We start from the raw sequence: 26,263 nt of genomic DNA on the forward strand, positions 1-26,263 counted from the left end.
CAGTTATATACTTCTAAATCATGATCTTTAGTGCCACTTGTCATAAATTATACTGGGGCATATATCTGATCTGTGATAGTTCTGACATTGGTTATACAAATTATTAAGATGTGAGAGTCAGCATATAGACTTTTTCTCCTCGTGGCTTGTTATGGATTGAATTGTGTCCACCACAGAATTTGTACATTCAAGCCCTAATCCCAAATGTTATGGTATTTATGATGATATTTGGAGATGAAGTCTTTGGGAGATAATTAGATTTAGATGAGATCACAATGTGGGGCCTTATGAAAAGATTAGTACCTTTATAAGAAGAGCTCTCTCCCTGCACTTCCCATGTGAGGACAAAGTGAGAAGTTGGCTTAAATGTAAGCCAGGAAGAGGACTCTCACCGGAACCCTACCATACTACCAACCTGATACCAGTCTTCAAGCTTCCAGAACTATGAGAAAATATCTCTTCTGATTGTATGTCACTTACTGTCATACACAGACGATGCCACATTACCTCATTGATAACAACACAATTTTCTAAACTTCCTACAAAAAAATTCAATTACAAGTTCTATTTTGTAGATCTACAATAAATTCAATCATAAGACCTGTTTATTTATTTTTAATTTTATTTCATTAATTTCAAGTACATAGTACATTGGTTAGACATTTATATAGTTTATAAAACAATGCTCCTAATTGTTCTTTCTCTCCTCTAGCTCTACATCTAGCCATTACATTAATGCTAAATGCATTTCCTAAGCCATGCTCACCATCCCCATGACCATGTATCAACTACTGATTTGTATTTCTTTAACCCTTTACCCCATTTTCCCAGTCTCTCAACCTCCAGCCCCTCTGGCTATCACCAGAGTATACTCTATATTTGTACGTCTATTTTTTTATTAGTTTGTTCTTTTTGTTCCTTAGATTCTGCATGTATGTGAAATCATATGGTATTTATCATTCTTTTTAAAAAGATTTTGCTAACATTAGCTATCTTTGAGGCTACACTTTGTTTAAATTAGATTCTATATCTCACCATATGCCACTTATGGAGATTCTCTGTGTTTAATTATTTCTGTATAGAGATTTAAATAAACATAGTTTCTATCGTCTAATTCAGTGCATCTCAAAACTGTGGGCAATGGGTCAATAGCATCAGTATCATCTGCGTTTTGTTAGAAATGCAAATTATCAGGTCTAATCACAGACCTACTTTATCTGAGATGAGGCCCAGGAATCTATTTTTACAAGCCCTCCAGGTGATTCTGATGCATGCTACCATTTGAGAACCACTGTTGTAGTTAGTTAAATAACCAAAAAAAAAAAAAAAAAAAAAGATAGGCATTGATGTATGTATCCTATGAAACTTAATATTTCCTGATTTTCTAAAGAGAGTACATTGAGAAGCAGGTCTATCTTAGGTCCCATTGAATAGATTCTATTATTGAATATTAAAAAACGATTTTCTTGTATGAAGCTATTATCATCAGTCTATCTCAAGGTGTATATATCCTCTGGCAATAAACTTGAACAAGTCTCAAATATACTAAGAAATTAACCAACACATAAGGACATAAATGGGGAAATTTCTCTTTTACTTAAATATATGAATTTGAAAACATATATAAAAAACAGAAAGAAAACAAATGGTTTAAATATTCAATTAGTTTCAATATATTTTAAAAAAGAGCATATGACCAAAATTATAATCATGAACTAAATTCTAAGCCTAATGGGATTTTTTCCCTCTTTCTCTTCTGCACCTGCATAATGGACATGACCCTTAGCAGCTCTATCAATAATAGAAATAATGAGCTCTTCCATTGAATTTCACCCTTCAGAGTCATTTAATCTAATCACCAACTCTCTCATAAAGGCTCAGTAAAATTGATAGGTATTACTGACTGATTCTTCCTGGGTTTGTTGCCCTCTGATTGCATATGTGATGCCTAGGAAGTTCCAGTCCCTTCTTTCATACTTCAAAGCTCATATTTTAAAAAATTTATTTTTACACTAAAGAAAGACTGAGGCAGGAGAAGAATTGCAAGTGAATTGTCAATTTTAGAGGCACTTAAGAAGCGTAGAAAAGAGGAAGAACAAGGTCACCCCACCAGTGGGCTGCAAAGGTAGGAATGATGACACAGCATTGTCTGCACTTTCCCTGTATTTACGCTTGCAGTCATGCTTGCCTTGTCTGGTAAAATTCTCCTTAGGGGAGTATGGCTTCAGCTGCTCCTTCTCAATTACGGCCTGCTGTGCCATATGGAATAGTTAAAACCTTTCAATCTTGCCTAACACTGTGCATAACTAAGTATCATATGGTGGTAGTAATTGGGAAAAATTACTCAAACACTTTCAAAATTGGCAAAATTTTCATTGTCAATTTGGAGACCCCTGCTCTTTAAATGTTTTGGAATTCTTTTTAAAGCAAGTATTCTCACTGGCTATTGATCTGTGACAAACTTTCTATTTTTAATTTTTTCTTTGGTAAGACAACTTTGAAAGAGAGTGGAGAAAAGATAAATTTGGCTAGAAAACCCTATACTGACTATGACTAAGATTTTATTAGTTCAAAAAATGCAATATTTTCTAACTACAAACTTGGCATTTTCAGGTTCTATCTACTATATCCATAGAATAGGAGTTCAATTTAGATGTTAGAGAAAAACTTACATGTTTCTGATATTCTGATTATTTCTGCTGTCTATACTTAATATAGTCATTTTTAAACTTATTATTCTATTTGTATAAAGGATTATCAGCTTTTTCTATCTACATAAATAATCAGATAAAAAATTAATTATTGTTAAAAGAAATCCATTAGGCCATAATTAATAACCCCAAATATACTGATTATCAAGATAATTTATTGCCAGAACTTCTACCAAGGATATTTTCAGCTTAAGTTGAAGGGTTTCTTTAAATTTTGAGAAAGTTTTTCAAGCCATAATAAAATTTTTGTGAGTTTTACATTTTTCATTCTTAACATCTGGAGATTGTTCTGTGTTATTTTCCTATGTTTCTTTCAGATGCTATTCTATGATTTAGATTTTTTCAATTCTCAACTAAATGCAAAAAAAGTTTTTACCTCCCACTAAGTAAAGACTAATGTGATATAGTACTCACTCTTAGAGAACTATGACAGTATTTGGAAACATGTAGGAGACACTCTTATCAGACTGTTTCATCTTTAAATATTGAATTCAAATGTTACCACTCACATGAATGTTTTTCTGATTCTGAGAGGATGTTTTGTCTTTACCAATGTGGTAGCAATCATTACATCTGAACATTGAACATTATCTGCTTTTGCATCATGAGCCTTCTGTGAGCCTTTCAGGGCAGGATTTGTGTCTGATTCTTCTTCTTCTTTTTTTAACCACAAGTGATAATAGGCATAACCTTTGACTTTCCAGTGTTAAAATGCACTAAAAACATTTTTGTAATTATAATCTTAAATGTACACATAAATAAAGCCAAAATTAGACACATTGGAAAGGTAGGCATTGCCTGTGTTATTGAGGTGTTCTCAGAACCTAGAATTGAAAGTATCTTGGAGATAATTTAGTTCAATTTTCCTGGATTTCCAGGTGAAAAAAAAAAATGAAGGTTTAGAGAGTTTACATGACTTTCTCTAGGGTGCAAACTTAATTGATGTCATGTTTTGTGTCCATTATAAACTTTTGGGTCAATGATAGGTAATTGTAACATGTAAATGATTAGGTAATGTCATCAGGCAATTGAACATTATTAGATAATTAAAATTCCATTAATAAATTTTGCTCAAAACCAATACATTGTTCCACATAGCACCATTGTACAAGTAGAATCAAATTTTTGCTTTGGCTCTAAGCTCAGCAAAACCAGTTTAGACAATGGCTTCTTACATATAAAATGAGAGTGAATGAATGTATGTGTGCATGTATGTGTGTGACTGGACTCTGACACCTCTTAGAAAATGCCTAAAGTTATAGTTTCTAACACTATCACAAAATAATCAATACTATAGACTAAGAAATAGTATTATGTGTATCAGAGTCAAATAAATCTCAGAGGTGGATGAAGAGAGAGTTATATTGCAAAGCTACTGCCCAGTAGGATGGCTTTTTCAAGAATATGTATGACACAGTTTTTTTCTCCCTTGGTGAACAAAGAGCTTGTCACCTCCTCAACATATTCATTCTCTCATGTGTGGGGTTGTGTGACTCATGCTGACTTTCAAAACTTAAACTGCAACAAATTATTTGAGAAATACCTTTCATTATAATTATTTTTTGAGAGAAGCTTGCAAGCTGAATTAAGAGTGAGTCACAGTTATTGCAACAGCTTACTTTTTTTGTTTAATATAAGAGGGATGTTTTGTCTTGGAGATTATTTGCTTAAATTGTATTGATTATATATTTATATTTCTCTTCTTAATAAATTGTCACATGTTCAGTATTCATTAGCAAACTCATTTGCCATTAATATTTTCTACTGAGAGTTTTGAGAGTGAAATTTTAGCAGCTTTCTAAATCCAAAGTTAGTATCTTAAATACATTTGTTCACTTAGTCATTCAGTTTTCTTTGAGGTACAATGAGGTGCCAGATATTGTCATTTTCCTGATATATATGTGAGGCTCTGTAGGTATTTAATAAAATTTGAGCTACTTTGAATATTACCTTTACAAATTTCAAATGATTAAGGTTTTCTTTCTTCCTCCCCTCCTTCTTCCCCATCTCCCTCTCTTCCTCCCTCTGCTTTCCTCCACCCTCCTCTTCCTCCTCTTCCACTTCCTCCTCCTCACCCTTCCCATCCTTCCTCCTCCTCCCCCTCCTCCTCTTCCTTCTGCAAGACTACTTCATAGATTGCATTGTGTCAGAGGGCACATGCCAAATTGTTCTCTTTTAGTGATGTTAGCACTACAGATAATCATTGCTTTGATTCATTAATTCGTCAAGCACTGAAAAATCATGGTATTCAAATTGCATTGTTCTTTCTTCATTTATTAGTCGGATTATTTTTATAAACAGAAACTTGTCCTCTGCAAATTTTGGTTACTCTTAAGTACACTTTCTAGAGGACAGACAGGGTAAATGTTCTGTTTTTCCCCTTTATTTTCCAGTTTTTACAATAATGATTTTGTTTTCTAGCATATTTAAAATTTGACCACTGAATTTTTTTTTTTAAATATCATCATGAACTGATGGAATTAAATATTTTAATGTATTGTAATTCACTGCATTTATTATCTTATTGGCACTCAAATGGTTCTATCTGACCTAATGGAAGCTTATTAAATGATCCTTTGCCACTGAGGAGAAAAAAAAAGATGGCTGTAGTCATCCACACTCTTAGTAGCTAACTTTCAAGTGGAAGTGACTCAGCATTTCTCCCCTTCTGTAACCATGTGTCCAATAGGCATGTGAGAGCTTGTTATCTGGCAGTATGCCACTATTGTTTAACCTGTGTATAAAAGGCGCTGCCACCCTGTGAGGTTGGCTGCACTCTTGCTTGAATAAAGAGCTATGTCACAGTTACCTACAGTTCCCTGATTTTCTTCTAAATGCCAGACCCTGGTACTCCGGAACCTCGAACCCGCAGCAACACAGTCAGACCCTAGTAGTCTCTGACAGCTTCCTTAATTTCTGGTATGACAAGATATGCCAGACTCATTTTGTACATAGCATGATCTGGACGAAGAATCTGTCATTTCTCTCAGGAAACTTGTTTTTTTTAGTGAGAAGTTGTACTTAGCTATGAAAATCTGGATATAGATGTGCTCATTGCTACTGAGTGGTCATTGTTTCTAGGCTTTATTCCATCCTACACCAATGACAGTCTTGGAGTACAATACTAATACTACCAAATATGTAATTATTAAAAATATTCTAAGTTTATTTTTCCAGTTCTTTTAGTTCCTACCAAAGGTTATATCCCATTAAGGTTGTACAATCAAATTACTACACCTTAAAATCAATTGGAATATGTTTTCTATTTGTATTTTATGCCATTATATATTTATGTACGTTTACTTGTTTCATATTAATTTCAGTTTTTAATGACTTTTAAAAAAATTTTTGTTTTATAATTAAATGTTTATATTTTTCTTTCATAAAATTCATAAAACGATGTTTATTCAAAGAAATCTAGTTTCTATTTTCCTATTCCCTCCACTCTCTTTCCTCATTATAGGCAAACATATATACATATATATATACACACATATATATAATACATATATACATGTATGTATATATGTATATATACATATATATATACATATATACATATATTTATATGTACATATATATGGTTTATTTATCTATTTCTTTTTACTATTAGCAATTGGACACATATATATTATCCTCCCCTTCTTAGATACTTATAAGCATATTACATACATCTGCACTGGCTTTTTTATTTAACAATACTATATATTCTAGCAATTACCACATAGTTCTGTTGAGAAGAATTCCTTATTTCTTTTAAGTTATATTATTTTGCATTGTGTGACTATTCCATGGTTTATTTAATGAAACCCATGTGGCGGATATTTGATTTTTTTTTCTGTTATATACAGAGTAATTAAAATAAAATCTTTGAGTAGACTAGGATCCCACTTAGCCTCTAGATCTAACTACCAAATTACTGGAGAGTCAGATGAAAGAGGGACATATTAAACAATATTCAAGGATACAATTAGTAAAATTCACAATGTGGGAAATCCCACAGGAAAAATTACCTGAATTCTTCAACCACAAAGACAAATATGTAAGAAAAAAAGAAGATAGAGATGTAGATTAAAATGGAATTAGATGTTTTTGCAGTTATAATATGTAGATAATATTCTGGATCACAATTAAAACAAACTATTACAAAAGAGAGTTGTGGATTGTGTATTTGTTGACATTAAAGAATTATTTTTAATGCTTTAGATATAATAATTGTATTGCGGATATGTTATACATTTTAGAGATACATGCTGAATACTTATTTATAAAATGATATATCTGAGATTATTTCAAAATAACCTTGGGAGGGTAGAGATTGGTGCCAGTATAGATGAAGGAAATGTAGATATGAATTGACAAATGTTGATGCTGAGTGATATGTATGTGGTGGTCCATTATACTACTTTCTCTTACTTTGTTTATCTTTGAAGATATCTATATAATATTCTAAAAATTCAAGTATCTTTAATTAATTGAATATTCTCTTCCAGGGCAGGGTTATAATAGGTGCATAGTGTAATTTTCTTTAAAGATTCTGAAAATCTACATTTAATAAAGGCATTTATTGGCTTTTAGTTTTTTAATTTAAATTAAAAAATTTTAAATAAAAAAATTATTGGCTTCTAAAATATAAGAATTTGACTTAATATATCTTTTTCATGTAGGAACTAGTTTAGTTAAGCTTCTTAATATTGTAATGAATAAAGTATTATTTAGGATGCTTAAGTGTATAAAATGGGAAGGAAAGTTAGTAAATCAAGAATATGAAAATGCGGATAAAAATAAATTCCAAAATAGAGTGTTCATAGATTTTCCCCCTTTGATCATGATTTCTTCTCCCACAGGAGAAAAAAAATAAGATTGTTAGCTGGGACATCTTATGTCTTGTCCAAATTCTAGAAGCCATACTGAGAATGAAGTTGTAGATAGGCACACCAATTTAACTCCAGTAGCCATATTCAAAAAAGCATGACAGAAAAGTTGAATGAAATAATATGTGTAGTACAGGGAGAACTTAGTTAGTATATGGTGATATAATTTAGTACCCCAATGACTTTCAAAGGATCTACTCTGGTAAATTAAATGATGTAGCACACACATTTAAGTAGATATAATACTAGTATTCGAGAGGCTAGGAATATCAAAGTTTCGAAAGGCTTTATCAGAACATGGAGCAGAGGCCAGTCATGGGAGAGGGAAATATCTACAATTTGGTAACTAAAAAAAAGTTTTTTTCCTGTTCTTTCAGATCATACACAGTTTCTTTTAATGGTGATTATAGATAGTTTACTATTTAAAGTAAGGTTATTTACATTTTGACGTTTTACCTACCATCAAACATAAAGGGAAGAAGCAGGAAGTCAGAAATTGTCGAGTGTGTGAACTGAACTCCAAGATCCACAGCTGTAGGGAACCTGCTTGATTTACACACCATTATAACTCAACATCTGGCCCAGAATCTGGGTTAAGACAGTAATGTCCATTGCCTAAATGAATGTGTGCATGCTGCATAGGGTGAGAATGTAGACAAGGTGAAGGAAACCAATAAGCAAAAACAAATAAATAGGTACAAGTGTTAACTAGCTCATTCATATTCTCAGAATGGTTTACCACCTTACGATCTGGATTTCAAAATTATATTTTTAAACTTTCCCTTCCATCGCAGAACTCACAGAGTGAAACATTCCTTGACACAAATTTGCTCAGCTTATCATCTTTCCCTGAGGCTCTTACCTGCAAATTTAGCCTAATCATTTCCTCATTCATTCATCTTGTCAGTTTTTTTTTCTACTAAAAACCTGACTTTGAAAATTTTGTCATTATGTAGTAATATAAATATATCAATTTTATCAAAGATGATATTTAAAAAATTGCTCTTCTTGATAGAAGTCTTGTCTTGAGTCAGGTGAGAAAAAAATTCAAAATGGTTGTATTTAATATTTTGAGCAATATAGGTATAGAAATACTTCCTATATAAAGTAAGTCTAGACATGTTAGTAGGTGGCTTAGTCAATTACACGCCCCCAACATCTGGAACCTTAAGTCAGGTTTCATCACTGAAAGTGAAGGCAGACAAAGCTTATAAATTTATAATGAGAAAGTGCCTTCTTATTTTTTGAGAAATCTGTTTTAAAGTAAGAACTGACAAAAAAAAAAGAACAGTAAATTCCAGAGGCTGAAATTATACCTGTTGAAGTTACATGTGTTGAAAGAGGAGAGTGAGGTAGCAGCTTCATTTTTAATATCAATACTATATTCATATATTAATTATTAATTCGACAAATATTCACTGGGTATATATTATGTGGCAGGTAGTTTAGCAGATACTGGAGTTATAATGGTGAACTAGAAAAACAAGATCCTGGTGTGATTTAATGTGATTCTAATTTTGGAATGCAGAATAGGTGGGGTGGACACAGACAATAAACAAATAATAAAGAAAAGCATTAATTCTGTGTAACAATGAGTGTTGTGATTACAACAGAGGGGAATAAATGACAGAGATCAACAGAGTGGATATTGGGAAATTGCTTTCAATAGTGTGTTCAAAAAGGATGTCTTTGAGAATGTTTTTTATCTGAGATCTAAGATAAGAAGCTCTTTAAGTTAAAGCTATACAGAAGAATAGAAAGAAAGAGAGTGAGACTGGAAAAATATTGTTCTGACCCAGAGATTTTTGCACTTCTTTCCTCTGTCCATAAATAACTTGAGACTAAAGAGTGGATGGGGCTCCAGCATGAAAAGTATTTTAGGATATTTAAAATCCAAGGAGATAGTTACTGAAGACAGCTCTCTTTGAGATACTTTTAATTTTTAGAGACTATTCAGTCTGCTTTGTGGAGAATAGATCGAATGGATCCAGTGAAAAGAGAGACATGAGACAGGAGGCCATTTGGTCGACCAGGTGAGAGAACATAGTAGCTTAGAGTGAAATAGACATTGCCTGCATATATTTTGGAGCTAGAGCAAAAGGTACCTCTAAATTGATTTGATTGAGGGTAGGGGGTTGTGCTGAGGGTATATCATGCACATCTGTTTCATACTGAATTGTGTAATGGAGCTGTTGGACAAACCAGTTGTCAGAATGAATTTATATTCAATATTATAGTAGCAGCTTTCATTATGGATAACTCATTTTTCTGCAATAAGAGAGGTAATATGGGAATGTTACTGGTTTCCTTGAAGCTAAACTGTGCAATAGTGTCCCACTACAATTAAATTTCAATTTAACAGGTTTGTTTAAGTTTCTATTATAGGCAAGACCCAGTTATAGATGTTGCAAAAAGAATACCAGCTAACAATCATGGATACTTTCCACATGACAGATGCTATATCAAGCTCTTTACCTGATTACTCATGTAATGCTCATAAACCTTAAACATAAACACCAGTATTATTATCCCTATTTTGAAGAAAATTAAATGCAGAAAAGTTTTTTGAACTTCCAAAATCCCTCAACTATAAGTGGTGGAGCCAGACTTTAACCTCAGTAATTTGTCCCTTAAGCATGACATAATGGCCTCTCACATAACAAGATTAAGACTATCCCACATTTACATTATGCTTCAAGACTTTTCTATATGAATTAACTCAGATGTTCTCATTTTATTCTCATCTCATTCTGCTAATAACCAGAACATATCTCTGTGTGAGAGGGGGATTTCATTTGGTAAACGAATGTCTGTTCATGTCCTGCTCTGTATTGTTTTCTATAAGTGTCAGAGAAACGATGTTGCAGCCATCAAAAAATTCTAGGCTTGAATTTCCTCTGGTTAGTTATGTGAAATTAGCAAGGTATAACCTCTTCAGAGTTCCCTTTCCTCAACTATAAAATGGAAGACATTTTAAATGTTGTTAGTGACTGATTTATAAATAGAAATTAATTTTAGCAAGACTGTTAGTTGATCAAGCAAAATAGCCAGATATAAGATCAAGAACAAAAAATCAGTAACTTTTCTCATTAACAGCAACAAACAAATTAGAAAATATAATAGTAAAGAGTAATAAGGACTCCTTTCACAGCAGTAACAGAAACTCTCAAGTACTCAGCAAATGAACAGCCTTAAAAAATTCAAGCTATTTTAGTGTACCGTGAGAAAGTTTTCAAATGTTAGTAAAGGGCACACAAAAGACCTGAATAAATGGAAATTTTTATTATGTTTATACAAGGGAAAACTCAACATTGTTATTGTCATGCTGGTTCTCTAAATTCATTTATGTTGTAGTTTCAGTTAAGATTTTTATGAGATTCAGCAGTTTTAAAAATTCAGAAAACTAGCAATGAAATAATTTAAAGCATAACATTAACAATGAAATAATTAAAAAAACCCAAACAACAAAGAGTGGCTTGTTATACCAAATAGCAGTATATCATGAAGCTTTATAAATTAACAGTGTGTAACATTGGTTCATGAGTGAACAATGGCTTAATAGAATAGAAAGTCCAGAAAGTCCAGGTTTATGTGTATGTGCATATGTGTAATATGTGTGTGTATATTTTTTCATACATAAATACAAAAAAAATAAAAATTAGTGAGTGAAAAAAGTTCAATAAATGTCAAGAAGACTATCACTATAACATAAAAATATCATTATAATGTAAAATTAGATTTTTACTTCATAAACATGTAAAACAAAAATCTAAATAAATTTAAAGCTTAAACAGAAGGAAGCAAACAACAGATGATAATTAGGGAAATATAGGTTAAAATAGAAATACTCTTAATTTTAGAAAATTTAAGCAGTTACTGATGGCGATTGTTTGTGGACTTTTGGGCAATGTGCTACTCATACAGTAAAGAGGGAATGTAAACTGAATTAGGAATTTTTGAAGGCAATTTGCTAGTATTATTTGAAACAAAAATTTCATTAATGCCTGAAGTAGGTAATTTCTCTTGTAAATATATATCTTTGATAAAACAATGGAGGAAAATCTTTTACTAAGGTCATTAATCCCATTCATGATGGCTTGACCCTTATGATCTAATTACCTTCCAGAGGCTCCATCTCCAAACATCTTCACATTGGGTATAGATTTTAATATATGACTTTTGGGGGAACACAAATGTTCAGTTTATAATACACAATTAATCTGGTGTAAAGTTCTTTTAGCTATCTCTCAACAATTTAGATCAAATCTTGCCCTTCCTCACCATTTCTACCACTATTTTATTAATCTATGCCATCAACTCCTTTTATCTGAACTATTGCAGTCAGCTCCTCTATTTCCATTCTTGTCCTTCTACAATTGATTCTCCACTCAACAGTTTTGACTTAGCTTTTTAAAATACAAATCAGAGCATGTTATTCCTCTGTTCAAATCCCACTAAATGTTATTTTTCTCTCCCATTTATCCCCTGCCATTTTATTGGCCCTTGCCCATCTTTATACCATGACACCTACCTTATGCTCCCTGCTTTAGTCCAGTTGACTTTCTTGCTGCTCCTCTAATAAATACCTTTCTCTTTCAAGGACTTTGTATTTGTTGCTCCTGCTGACTTTTTCCCTTAATACTCTAGGTGTTCATATTATTCATATCTTCTTAGAACTCACTTCTTGAGGAAAGCTTTCTCTAACCACTCTTTTCATTATATCATGTCACTTTGAGCTATCCACTCAGGAAAGTTTATTATCTCTAATATATCTTGTTCACTTGTCTTGCCACTAGTTCCTTACTTTGTCTATTTTTTTTTTCTTCAGTGTGCTTAATTTCTACATGTTCTTATATATCCATATATTTCCTTTTTATTATGTTTTCCCTTTTAGATTATAAATTCTGTAAGGACAAGAATCTTCATCTGTCTTATTTTCATCAAGTATCTGGAACAGACAAAACACAAAGAAATATTTGTTAAGCAAATGAATAGTTATGTGAATTAAAGCTTTGTTTTTGGCACAGTGTTATCTAAGTCTTTATATAAAGGAGGAATAAGCCTGTGTAAGAGTAGTAATTCACCAAAAGCAATGAATAAATTAATAGGAGAAAGAAATGCTGGATGGCAAAGAATGGAAAGTAATAGGGTCAAGGTCATAAAAAGGAATTAGTTTTTAAAGAATGGGAGAAGAAGAAAGGCCACAATACTGGATTTGATAACGAAGGTAGGAGTCATATGATTTGGTAAAAGTGAGGCAGAACATGTTTAGTGAGAAGATTGAGAAAAGGGGAGAAATGTTAGCAACAGCCCATGAGTCTAATGTGATTTATCATTAGCACTAGTCCAGCTAAGATAGATAATTAAATTGGAAATTTAGGGGTTATTTAACTAACTTTCTTGTTCTATTTTTAAAATTCACTTGGCTATCTTTTAGGTTATAAGAAGTTAAGTAATATTCATGAATTATTGGAATACAGACTAGATAAATTTTGTTGGAAGGAAGATATCTGTAGCCAAACCTGCTCCAATAGTCACAAAATTTTCTTTCTATTAGTCATGAATCCTTCCATCCCACTTGCATTGGATTAAGGTCATTTAAGACAGGTATTACTGTAAAGAACAGAAATATAAAATGTACCAATTGGTAGGCACTCATATTTTGGTTATATGATACAAATACATTTATTTACATATTTGTTTATTTGTTTGTTTTTTGTATTAACCTAACTTGTATTTACCTGTTAATGATATCAAATACATTTAAACTGCATCAATTTAAATACCTGGTTGAGGTGGATTTGACATGGTATTAATGAAGGTTAAGTTACAGGACTCCTCATTTTCACAAAGTTTCTTCCACAGACCTAAGAAGATCCCTAAGAAGAATCCTAGTGATGTATTGACTGGGTAACTTATTATTATAAAATGTGGTGAAATAATATGTTTAAACCAAATGGATTTATAACTATAACTTTTCTCTGTTATAATCATACTTTTCCTTCCATTGTGTCAGTCATGGGCATATTTGTGTGCTAACCAAGGGATATTGAGTTGAGAATACATTTTATTGGACTGAGTGGGATTTTTTCAGTACTTTTCAGTGACATTTCTGTATGGTTTATTTAGGGCTAGCCATTCTGATATAGTAATGACCTCCAAGAATACTTCATCTTCTCACTCTTAAACCTTTCCTAGTACAGTGACTTGAAGGTAAAGGAACAGAGGCCCTATTGGGTCTTAAACACGTTCTATGGCACATGACACCAGAAAAATGTGTGTAGTGGAGAGATACAAATTTGAAATATATGACATCAGAAGCTAGTGTATCAAAATTCTTCCAATCAGTGGTGCAAAATTATAAACAAGGGATTCACTTCTTATTGATGACTAAGCAAAACACTATTCCTTCCAGTCTGGAGTATATAAATAAGAATAAAATGCAGAGTGCACAATTATGATTAAATTATACTCTTTTGCTCTTTTTGATCAGAATTAAAAGAAAAAAAATGGTCAGAATTCTTGGGTTCATAAGGGAAAAACACATAGCAGCACTATAAACAAATAGTATGTTTATGAATGACATTTCCTGTTTTATGTATCATAGATCACAGCATTGGATCATCTTTTAAAGTATCTGATGCATCTTCTAGTAATTCCAGGCAAAGCAACACCAAATTTTCTATTGACACATAGAAATAGCCAGAAAAAAAAAAACCACAAAATTTTCAGTACAAAATTTCATGTATTAATAAGTTACTATAGATAGTTTGCAAGTACTTTACACACTACTATAGCTCAATACACAATGGCCGCAATTTTAAACTGCATCAACGTTTTCCTTGTATATGCCTTAAACTCAGGGTAGTTTTGTATATACTTTCAAAATATTTGATTATACTAAATCTATCTTGGTAAAAGCCAAAAACGTATACCTCTCCCCACTCCCCACTAACCTCAGACATTAAAAATGTAAAAAATTTATTTCTTCATGGAAACTAAAACCCACGATGGTTAAAAATTATGAAAATAAGAGAAAGAATCACAATTGCTAAGAAAATGTAGACTACTAAAATCACAACAAAATTGATAGCAAATTATGTGATAAGAAAATATTTGCAAATCATATATCTGATAAGGGGTAATATTCACAATATATAAAGAATGTATACAACTCAATAGTAAACAATATGATTTAAAAACAAGCAGAGGAACTGAATGGACAGTTTTCTAAAAGAGACATACAAGTGACCAACAGGTACATGAAAAGGTGCTCAACATCACTAATCATTGGAGAAATCAAATGGAAACCATAATGAGATATCACCTCACACTTGTTAGAATGGTTATCATCAAAATGAGAAGAGAAAAAAAGTGTTGGTGAGGATGCAGAGAAAAGGGAACAGTTTTGCACTTTTGGTGAGCCTGTAAATTGGTTCGGCCAATATAGAAAACAGAATAAAATTTCCTCAAAAAAATAAAAATTTCCATATAATCCAGCAATCCCACTTTTGGGTATACATCCAAAGGAAATAAAATTACCACCTCAAAGAAATATCTTCACTCTCATGCTCATTGAAGTATTATCCACATAGTCAAGATATGGAAACAACCTAAGTGTTAGTCAATAGATAAATGCATAAAGACTTTATGAGATATATATATGTATATATGTATATACATATATATTTGTGTGTGTATACACACACACACACACACACACACACACACACATACACACACAGTAGAAAGTAGTAAGAAAGATGGCCATCTTGGTGTTTGCAACAATATGGGTGAACCTCGAGGGTATTATGCTAAGTTAAATAAGTCAGACAGAGAAAGACAAATACTGTATAATATCATTTATATGTGGAAGCTAAAAATGCTGAATTCATAGAACCAGAAACCAGAGCGGTAGTTACCAGGGGCTGGAGGGTGGAAGAAAAGTGAAGATGTTGATCAAAGAGTACAAACTTCCAGCTATAAGGTGAATATTTTCTGGAAATCTAATGTACAGCATAGTGATGTAGTTAATAATAATTATTTATATACTTGGAAGTTGCTGCATAGATCTTAAATGTTTTCACCGCAAAAAGGAATTGTAATTATGTGATATGATGCAGCTGTGAGCTAACACTAAGGTGGTGATTTTTGCAACACACGTGGATCAAATCAACATGTCATACTCCTTAAACTTACACAGCATTGTATGTCAATTACATCTTGACAAAGCTGAAAAAAAGAAAATTTGGGAATAAAGATACATCTAAACAAGGAAAATAATAAAAAAAAACAGAAGGTGACAGAAGTAATGATAAAGAAAAAGACAAATTTATATGGTCAAACAGAGCATGAAGAAGAGTAACGGCTTTACTTGGATGAGTTTGTTAACTGATAAGTACAGTGATCTTCAATAAATACTGTAATGAGAATAACTTTATTCAACATTAACAAATAATAGCTTGTTTATTCACAGTCATAGTTCTAGAATATTTTTAGAGAATCAAGGATAATATATAATGGAAAAAAGATTATTCTGAAATATATTTGGAAAAATATGAAAATACTTCAAACTCTTACAAGATCCTTGCTAGTAACTCTAAAATTTGCTTATATTTTTGTTTATCAGCTATTTATAAATAAGACAGATAATGTACATATTAGATTGATCTTCATACTGGATGAATACATCTAGAATCCTTAAAAGTTATAATCAAAGAAAACTATTTATTTGTACTTTAAAAATCAAATGAAAATTCACTAGATCATTGTCTTGAATATACAAGATAGAACATTCATTTCTATACTAAAATGCTAAGAGGAGTAGTTTATTAAATTTTTAAGTGAATGAGGTTTATTCAGAGGTGAAGATACAAAGGAGCATTTTTTAAGTAATTTAAATAGTATGATAGTAGTTAAAATTAATCCGTATTTTTCACAAGCACTTTAACAATCCAAAATAAAAAAAATGATTTATTTATCAAAAAGAGTTCATGAAAGATTAAAATAATTTAAGTATGGATAAAATAAAGTGATAAATCTAACAAATGAAGCATGAATTAAATGCTACTCTATTGCAGCTTCTTCATTAGACATAACAAACACTAATTAGTTGATAATTATTGTGCACTACTATAATAATGCAAAATTCTCTGAAAATTTTTAAACTTTTTTTGCCAACTGAAAATTATCAATTGGTGATTGTTTTTAACAAATGAATTCTGTTAGCTATTATTGTAAAATGTTCTTTAGCCACATTTGTGATCAGTCATACGACTAAAAGGTGATGATAAATAGCTGCTGCACACACTGCTTATGAACATTAACAAGTAGTTAGCATATGTATAATGTGCTCTTATTCCCTTATTCTCAACAGAGGAAAAGCTGCACTCATAGTATCTGAGGGTATTGACTATTTTTGGTATTTTACAATAGTAATTTTTTTTTTGCATTTGAAGTATTGTACGGACATGTCAACTCCTTTTTTAAAATAATAAGTGTAATGAGATGATCTGCCTATTGTAAAACTGCAAGTCCTGGAACATTGCTACAACATATTAAAGACTCTACAATATATTTTCAAATACATGGAACAGAAGCCTATACATAAATAAAATGCAAACTATTCAAAAACTTGATAAAGCTCAAATCATTCATTTTAAACTCTAAGTCACAAGACATTTTTAGAACATGTCAGAAAAAATATAAGAAATTATGTGCTTCTGATTTACATGTGTAGAAAAGGTATCTTGTTTTGTTTATTTACATTTATTCAGTAAAAAAAAATCAAGGAAATTAAGTAAAAATTGCTAAATCTAAGAAAATATAAAATCAAAGGATGGAATTGTTAGAAATTATTCTGACATCAAATTATGACAAATGTTTACATAATACCAAAGACAGCAATTTAATAAGAGGTGAGATAAAATCTGAATAACAGTAATGAATAGGCTCTCTTCTTGTTTATGCCTTTAAACATAGGGAATGAATCATACACATTAAAAATATTTTTAACTTTATTTACTATTTGGATTGCAGTAGTCACTGAATAAGAAAACTCGAAATGCAGAAAAATATTATACCTCATATACTAAAATACTTATAATTCCTTCCAAATCTGACTATAATATGAGAATTCTTACAAAAGTACCAAAAACAAGTTGTACAGCTAAAATAAACTATTTTAAATTATTATTTATAGAAAATTCAATCAATCATGCTTTCTCTCCAGAGCAAATTATGACATAAATTATCACTGTGTAAACAGTTAATAAAAAAGAATGTGTCCAAAAATCTAGAATAAAAATGTATTGGGGATCCTTGGAAACATGACAGAGTGAAAGACATCTCCAGTTCTTTCCCCTTAAAACAACAATAAACTGAACATCTAAAATTAAACAAAAACACCCAAACTTCACATGAGTATGTCTGAGCATGGGATCTGCATATAAGAGATACCACAGGACAAAATCCTAGATGTAGGGCAATAGACTGGGAGAAATAAAGAAGCTGCATCTCTCAGTTGCTGGAGCTGTCTGTAGGAGGAGGGAGAGTAGAGAAGGAATGGCAAGTTCCCTGAACAGCACCCTGCCTGAGAAAGCGGTGAGCTGCCCAAGGCCAGCTGCAGGGCCCAATCATCAGGGCAGAAGTCAAAGAAGCAGGATGGCAGAAAAACAACAGTTGATTTTTATTGGCCATAGTTGCAAAACCGAGGTTGAGCCGCAGACCCCAACCCCCAACCCAGAAAACGCCTAATGCCATACCATCCGAGACCAATCACTGCAGAGCCCCAGGAGAATCTGAGTAAACACTACCAAAACTGTTGCTAACATTGACAGGGACTGAAACTGAGGGTAGCGAGCGTGATTAAATATCTATCAGAAAATAAAAAGCCATTTTTAAGGCTTTATATAAGCAAGTATCCATGAGGCTTAGACGCTACCTACTGGAAACCAAAAGAAAAGTGCCTTATTTGCAGCAGGCTAAAGAAAGACTTTTATATAATAAATCTTTCTGGTAAAAAAAAGCAGAATATGTTTCCATTAATGCCTAGGCAGAGAAATAGTCCATCGAACACCATGAATAACCAAGGTGACAAGGCAACTCAGAAAGAAAGAGAAAAATCTCCAGAAAATAAGCTTACAGATATAGAAATAGGCAACTTTAATGACAGAGAATTCAGAATGATACTTCTGAAAAAAACTCAGTGAGTTCCAAAACAAGTCATATCAATAATTTCAGGAATTAAAAAAAACAGCTAGATGAGAAGAGCAAGGAAACTGAAACCCTCGAAAAGAACAGAATAGGTCTTCTGGAGAAGAAAACACACTGCAAGAGTTGAAAAATGAAATAGCAAGCTTGGGAAATAGAGTCGACCAAATAGAGGAAAGGATCAGTGACATCAAAGACAGAAATCTGGAAATAAATCAGAAAGAAGAAGAGAGAAACCAAAGAATGAAAAATAATGAAAGAGAAATTCAAGAACTATCTGATATTATCATGAGAGGAAATAAAAATAATGGGCATTATTGATGGTGAGGAAAGAAGCAGAAACTAGAAAGTATTTTCAGACAAATACTGGATGAGAATTTCCCAAATCTAAGGAATGAGCTGGAGCCTGGAATTCAAGGAGTCAACAGAACACCCAATTATCTCAACACAAAAAGGCCTTTACCATGACACATTGTATAATAATTATTAAAATTCAACAACAAAGAATTCTCAAGGCAGCCAGGGAGAAGAAAACGGTAGCTTATAAAAGAAAACCCATTAGATTATCCTCAGATTTCTCAGCACAAACCTTACAAGCCAGAAAGGATTGGAATCAGATATTTGAATTGTTAAGTGAAAGGAACTACCAGCCTAGAATAATGTATCCAACTAGGATCTACTGTAGACATGAAGGAGAAATTAAGACCTTTCCAGATATACAAAAATTGAGAGAATTCTCCACTACGAATCCTGCATTACACAAAATACTGAAAAGTGTCAACTTATCTAAAGCAAATGGAAAAAAAAAGGAAAAAATTAAGAGTAAAGTGACTATTAGGCAAATAGAAGCAGAGGAGTGCAACCCTTACTAAGAACAGAGCATTATAATTTTAAATAATAATAAGAGAATTGTTATAACAAGATAGTAATGAATGTTCAGCATATATAGGGACAAATTGAGATAACAATGACTAAAAAGGAGAGATTCAAAGCTCCAAATTCGCAAAGGGGAACAGAGATAAGGCACGTGCAGAAGAAAATAGATGACTGTATATACATAAATATTCTTTACGTATTCGTAATGGTAACCACACATCGAAGATTCAGACCTGAAGGATATAATATAGAACAAGAAGAACTAGAGGCAAAACCCACAAAAATCAACCAAAATCAAGAAAACAAAGGCACAATGACAAAGAAGCAGTGGAAACCATGAGCTACTAGAAAGCAAAAGATAAAATGACTACAAGAAGACCTCATATTTCAATAATCGCCCTAAATGTAAAGGGAATGAACTCATCAATAAAAAGGCACAGAGTTGCAGAATGGATCAAAAAACAAAACCTAACCATATGCTGCCTCCAGGAGACACATCTCAGTTCCAAAAAAAATATAGACTCAAAGTGAAAGGGTGGAAAATAATATTTCAAGGAAATGGCATTCAGAGAAAAGTCGGAGTAGCAGTACTAATATAAGACGAAATAGATTTCAAAATAAAAAAGGTAAAGAGAGATACTGAGGGACACTTCGTAATGATAAAGGGAATTATGCGCTAAGAAGACATAAACTGTATTAATATCTATGCTCCTAATTAGGAAGCCCCAAAATATGTAAAGCAATTACTAACAGAATTAAAGGGAGAAACAGAAGGGAACACTATCACAGTATAGGACCTAAATAACCCACTGTTGGATATGGACAGATCATCCAGACTGAAAATCAATAAGGAAATAACATCCTTAAATGACACATTAGAACAACTGGACATAACTGACATTTACAGAGCCTTCATCCCAAAACAGCTGCTTATATATTCTTCTCTAGTGCACATGGAACATTCTCAAGAATTGACCACATACTGGGATACAGAGATAGCCTCCAAAGTATAAGAGGGTTGAAATCATACCAACCATATTCTCTGATCATAATGCTTAAAAATTAGAGATCAACTGCAAAATGAAAGCGGGAAGAACCACAAATACATGGAGATTAAACAACATGCTACTGAAGAAAAACTGGGTCAGAGAAGAAATAAAAAGAGAGATTAAGAGATACATAGAAATGAATGATAATGTCATTACAACATATCAAAACTTTTTAGACATGCCAAAAGCGATTATTAAGAGTAAAGTTCATATCATTACAGGCTTATCTCCAAAAACAAGAACAAGCCCAAATAAGTAACCTAATGATTCATCTTAAAAGAACTAGAAAAGAAAGAACAAATGAAGCCTAAAGTCAGCAGAAGAAAAGAAATATTCAAAATTAGAGCAGAAATAAATGAAATTGAAAAAAATAGAAAAAATAAATGCAACAAAGAGCTTGCTCTTTGAGAAGTTTAATAAAATTGACAAACCCCTAGCTAGACTCACTAAAGAACAAAGAGAAAGAACACAAATAAACAAAATCAGGGATGAAAGAGGAGAAATTACAACTAACATCACAGAAATACAAAGGATCATACAAGAATACTATGAAAAAGTATATAACACCAAATTTAATAACCTAGAAGAAATGGACCAGTACTTAAAAAAATACAATCTTCCTAACCTGAATCAAGAAAATGTGGAAAATCTAAACAGACCAATTAACAGCAAAGAAATTGAAGCAATCATCAAAAACTAACTAAAAAGTAAAAGTGCAGGACCAGATGGTTTCACCAGTGAATTCTACCAAACATTCAAAAGAGATTTAATACCTATTCTCCTCAAATTCTTCCAAAAAATCAAAGAGGAGACAATACTTCCCAACTCATTTTATGAGGCCAATGTTACACTGATACCAAAACCTGGTAAAGATAACGTACAAGAAAAGAAAACAACAGACCAATATCTCTCACGAACACAGATGCAAAAATCCTAAATAAGATACTAGCAAACCGAATACAGCAATGTATTAAAAAGATTATACAACATGATCAAGTGGTCTTCATCCCAGGGGCACAGGGATGGTTCAACATACGCAAATCGATTAATGTGATACACCACATAAATTAAAAAATAAGAATCATATGATCATACCAATAGATGCAGGAAAACTTTGGAAAAGATATAGCATCCATATATAATCAAAACACTTAACAAAATCGGTATAGAAGGAAAGTACCTTAACATAATAAAAGCCATATATGACAAACCCTCAGCCAACATTAAATTTAATGGTGAAAAACTAAAAACCTTTCCTCTAAGATCAGGAACAAGGCAAGGCTGTCCGCTATTGCTATTCTTATTCAATATAACTTTGGAGGTCCTAGCAAGTGCAATCAGACAAGAGAAAGATATAAAATGCATCCAAATAGGAAACGGAGTCACTTGTCACTATTTGCAGATGACATGATTCTATATATAGAAAACCCTAAAGACCATACTAGAACACTACTAGAAATAATAAGCAAATACAGTAACATCTCTGGATACAAAATCAATGTTCAAAAATCCATAGCATTCCTATACTCTAATAATGAAGTGTCAGAAAAAGAAGTGGAAAAAAAATTCCTTTTGCAATTGCAATAAAAAGAATAAAATACCTAGAAATAAATTTAACAAAACAAGTGAAGGACCTATATAATGACAACTATAAGATCCTATTAAGAGAAATTGAAGAAGATACAAAGAAATGGAAATATATTCCGTGTTCTTGGATTGGAAGAATCAACATAGTTAAAATGACCATATTACTTAATGCATTATACAGATTTAATTCAATCTCCATCAAAATCCCATTGGCATTTTTAAAGGAAATAGAATAAAAAATCATCAGATTTGTATGGAGGCACACAAGACTCCGAATTGCCAAAGCCATCCTGAGAAAAAAGAACGAGGCTGGAGGCATCACTCTGACTGACTTCAAATTATACTACAAAGCAACAGTAATCAAAATGGCATGGTATAGGCAGCAAAGCAGACACATGGATCAGTGGAACAGAATCGAAAGTCTAGAAGTAAACCCACATTTATATGGGTAAATATTTTTTGACAAAAAAGCCAAAAACATACACTGGAAAAAGGAAAGCCTCCTCAATAAATGGTTTTGTGAAAAATGAAAAGCCATCTGTAAACGAATGATACTAGACTGTTATCACCACACACCAAAACTAACTCAAAATGAATTAAGGACCTTAATATAAGATCTGAAACAATAAAATGCATTGAAGAAAACATAGGAATGAAACTCATGGACTTTGGACTTAAAGAGGATTTTATGAATTTGACCTCAACGGCAAGGGAAATGAAAACAAATATAAATGAATGGGACTATATCAAACTAAAAAGCTTCTGCACAGCAAAAAACTGTCAATAAGGTAAAGAGAGAACCATCTGAATGGGAAAATATATTTGCAAACAATGTCTTTGATAAGGGCCTAGTATCCAAAATACACAAGGAACTCATATGACTCATAATACACACACACACACACACACACACACACACACACACACACAAATGTACCAATCAAAATGGACAGAAGACCTGAACAGACACTTCTCCCTCCTTAGAGGACATACAAATGGCTAACAAATATATTAAAAGATGCTCAATATTGCTATCTATTAGTGAAATGCAAATCAAAACCATAATGAGATACCATTTCACACCTATTAGAATAGCTATAATCAACAGGTCAAGTAATAACAAATGTTGGAGAGGAAGCAGAGAAAAAGGAACCCTCATACACTGCTGGTGGGACTGCAAATTGATACAGCCACTATGAAAAACAGTATGGAGTGTCCTCAAAAAACTAAGAATTGATCTAACATATGATCCAGTAATCCCTCTACTGGGTATTTACCCCAAAGACTTCAAAACCCATATTCGAAAAGATAGTTGCACACCAATGTTCATAGCAGCATTATTCACAATGGCCAGGACATGGAAGCAAATGATGTGTCCTACAATAGATAATTGGCTAAAGAAGCTGTGGTACATATATACAATGGAATATTACTCAGCCATAAGAAGAGATGAAATACTGCCATTTGCAATGACTTGGATGGACCTCGAGATAATCATGCTAAGTGAAATAAGCCCGACAGAAAAAGTTGAAAATCAACAAAAAAACAGGAGACACAAACAGAGACACATGCACAAGGACTATAGACTAGTGGTTACCAGATGTAGGGGATGAGGGACAAGGAGGTAGGTAGATGGTTAAAGGAGGTCAAATACAGGGTGGTACTGGAGGGTGATGTGGGCAAAGGGGATCAAATATATGGTAGCTGAAGGAAACTGGACTTTTGGTCATAAACACAATAGAATATACAGATGTTAAATTATAATGTACACCTGAAAATTATATAATTGTATTAACCAATACCACCCCAATAAACTTAAATAAACATATATCACCAAATGCTAAAGACTCAAAACACTTGTAATATTAAACATTAAAATAAATGTGAGCTATATATACATTTAAGAAAAATTAATAAAAACAAGTAAGATAATCATTTACCAACCTACTTACTATAGCTCAGGGTTGTGAGTGGCCTGAGGCACTCCCCACAGCTCAGGACTCAAGGCAAGAACCCTCTCTGGGCAGGACTCAGGGCATGCTCACACCTCAGACTGAGGCAATTTAAACATGCCAATTTGCTTAATGTGCGCGTCTTTGGGATATGAGAGGAATCCAGAGTACCCAGAGAAAATCCATACAGACATAGGGGCAATGTGCAAACTCCACGTCAACAGTGGTTTCAGCTGGGAATCAATTTTTTTTTCATGAACATTATAAGGAAATAACATTGAATGAAATGATGTTATTTGAGGACCTAAAAATGAAAAATAACATGGTCATATCAATAAATGCAGAAAAAGCACTTTGAAAAATCTAAGACCCACTCATGATAAAATCTCTCAAGAAAGAGGAACAGAGGAGAAATTCTTCAACTTGATAAAAGCTACAAAAAACCTATAGCTAATATCACCCATAATGGGAGATACAAGAAGCTTTCCCATTAAGATCAGGAAAAAAGCAAAGATGTTTCTTCTCGCCACTCCTTTTCCACATCTTATTGGAAGTCCTTATTAATGCCAGAAGGCAAGAAAATGAAATAAAATTTTCAATAATTGGGAAGAAAACCACAAAACTGTTTTTGTTTACAGTTGACTTGATCATCCACATAGAATATACAGAATATACAGAATAATTGACAAAAAAAAAAATTCCTGGAACTAATAATCAATTATAGTAAACAGCAAATGAGGAAAATATACAAAAATCAATTACTTTCCTATATACCAACAACGAACAAGTGAAATTTGAAATTAGAATACAATTTGCATTAGCACATCAAAAATGAAATACTTAGATATAAATCTAACAAAATATGTACAAGATATATATGAGGAAAACTAAAACTTTGGTAAACAAATTCAGAGAACTAAATAAATAGAAAAATACTCCATGTTTATGAATAGAAAGACAATGTTATCAAAATATCAGTTTTGTCCAACTTGATCTATAGATTGAAAACAATCCCAATAAAAATCTCAGTATAATTAATGAATATTGACAAACTGATTCTAAAGTTCATATGGAGGGGCAATATTGAAGATGAAAATTAGAGAATTGATATTATCAAACTTTATGAGATAAAGTTATTAAGATAGTGTGGGATACTGAATGAATAGACAAACAGAACAATGGAACAAATAGAGACCCCAGAAACAAACCCCTATAAATGTAGACCACTGATCTTTGACAAATGAGCAAAGGCAATACAGTGGTGCTGAAAAAACTGTACATCATGTGCACAGAAAAAGAATCTAGACACAGACGTTATACCCTTTACAAATATTAACTCAAAATGAATTATAGATCTACAGGGAAAATGCAAAACTATAAAACTCCTAGAATATAACATAAGAAAAAACCTATATGATCTTTGGTATGGTGATGTCTTCTTAGATACAATATCAAAGACATGATCTATTAAAGAAATAATTGATATGCTGGATTTCATTTAAATTAAAATCTTCTACTCTGTGAATACAATATCAAGAGGTTAGAAGACAAGCACAGACTGAAGGAAAACATTTGCAAAATACACATCTAATAAGGGACTGTTATCGAAAATATACAAAGAACTATGAAAGCTCAACAATAAGAAAGCAAACAGTTAGATTAAAAAATAGGCTGTAATGGATTTCCATTCAAGATAGCAGGGTAGGTAAACTCTGTGCTTGCTTCTTCTCGTGACTACATCAAAATTACAACTAAACTACAGAAAAATCATCATCGAGAATCACCTGAAGTCTAGCTGAACAAAAATCCTATAACTAAGGACAAACCAAAGAAGTCACCTTGAGATGGGTAGGGAGTGTGGCGGAGAAGCAGAAGGGGGCTGGTTGCCATATACATGTATAGCAATTAAAATAGGGAGAGATATCTTGCTTGCAGAGATTCCACTGGAGGAGCGAGGAGTCCCAGCTCCACACCAGGTTCTCCAGCCCAGAGTTTCAATGCCA

General features: G+C 32.4%; 1 long non-coding RNA gene across 1 annotated transcript in view; it reads left to right on the plus strand.

Moving 5' to 3' along the window:
• The first annotated feature begins 1,825 nt into the window (after positions 1 to 1,825).
• Positions 1,826 to 26,263, plus strand: part of LOC120588025 (uncharacterized) — a 40,491-nt gene continuing 16,053 nt past the window's right edge. The window contains exon 1 of the long non-coding RNA XR_005649119.1: positions 1,826 to 2,125. This is a non-coding gene — a long non-coding RNA (uncharacterized LOC120588025). The remainder of the gene's footprint in view (positions 2,126 to 26,263) is intronic.

The sequence above is a fragment of the Pteropus medius genome, unplaced genomic scaffold, assembly GCF_902729225.1.
Source record: "Pteropus medius unplaced genomic scaffold, Ma_sr-lr_union100, whole genome shotgun sequence".
In the NCBI taxonomy this organism is placed as follows: domain Eukaryota; kingdom Metazoa; phylum Chordata; class Mammalia; order Chiroptera; family Pteropodidae; genus Pteropus; species Pteropus medius.